At 42.2% G+C, this 1,401-nt stretch overlaps 1 pseudogene; it reads right to left on the bottom strand.

The window, feature by feature from the left end:
• Positions 1–152, bottom strand: LOC142355597 (5.8S ribosomal RNA; annotated as a pseudogene).
• Positions 153–1,401: the final 1,249 nt, after the last annotated feature.

Raw genomic sequence — 1,401 nt, 5'->3', positions numbered from 1 at the left:
TAACCCTGAATCGGACGCAGTCAACAGCCGAAGCCGAGACCGCCTTTTGCGTTAGAGAGGTCGGTAAACAAATCTTGCGATTCATACCGAATTAACACATATAGCTGTGCTCCTCTTCGTAAAGCGAGCCAAGTGATCCCCTGTTGAAGGATGTATTTGGACCAATCTAGTAGCATTTGGTTTCCAACAAGCTCTCCCAAGTTAGCTTACTTATTGGGCTTTTCAACCAATTCGGTTGGCTACAAGCATCATCAAAGTACTAGCCACAGTTTGATCGCAAAATTCTACGACTTTCACATGTTGATGTTTCGGCTTGCGCTTAGCCTACTATAAGCAACATAATACTAGTCATATCATAGAGCGTGATCAGCTTGTGACGTTCTCATGATGAAGTTTCACCAACAGTGTCTCACTTCGAGCTTAAATCCAGCTACTAGTAACTACACAGTACTGACTGCAACGATAACTTTTATCTATACCTTTCACATGCTGCGCTTTCGGCCAGGGCCTACTAACGTCAACATAATACTCGATATAAACTTTTGTTCATGATGCAGCTTCCCCATGCAGAAGTTTCGCCTTCAAATGCTCTCTTGGCCATATGACGTAAGAAAAGGTTACTAGTAACATCACAGTACTAGCCACAGTTTGATTGCAAAATTCTACGACTTTCACATGTTGATGTTTCGGCTTGCGCTTAGCCTACTAGAAGCAACATAATACTAGTCATATCATAGAGCGTGATCAGCTTGTGACGTTCTCATGATGAAGTTTCACCAACAGTGTCTCATTTCGAGCTTAAATCCAGCTACTAGTAACTACACAGTACTGACTGCAACGCTAACTTTTATCTATACCTTTCACATGCTGCGCTTTCGGCCAGGGCCTACTAACGTCAACATAATACTCGATATAAACTTTTGTTCATGATGCAGCTTCCCCATGCAGAAGTTTCGCCTTCAAATGCTCTCTTGGCCATATGACGTAACACAAGGTTACTAGTAACATCACAGTACTAGCCACAATTTGATCGCAAAATTCTACGACTTTCACATGTTGATGTTTCGGCTTGCGCTTAGCCTACTAGAAGCAACATAATACTAGTCATATCATGGAGCGTGATCAGCTTGTGACGTTCTCATGATGAAGTTTCACCAACAGTGTCTCATTTCGAGCTTAAATCCAGCTACTAGTAACTACACAGTACTGACTGCAACGATAACTTTTATCTATACCTTTCACATGCTGCGCTTTCGGCCAGGGCCTACTAATGTCAACATAATACTCGATATAAACTTTTGTTCATGATGCAGCTTCCCCCATGCAGAAGTTTCGCCTTCAAATGCTCTCTTGGCCATATGACGTAACACAAGGTTACTAGTAACATCACAGTACTAGCCA

This window comes from Convolutriloba macropyga, unplaced genomic scaffold, assembly GCF_964194025.1.
Source record: "Convolutriloba macropyga unplaced genomic scaffold, txConMacr16.3 SCAFFOLD_5866, whole genome shotgun sequence".
NCBI lineage: Eukaryota > Metazoa > Xenacoelomorpha > Acoela > Convolutidae > Convolutriloba > Convolutriloba macropyga.
This window is presented reverse-complemented; position numbering and strand designations above follow the sequence as displayed.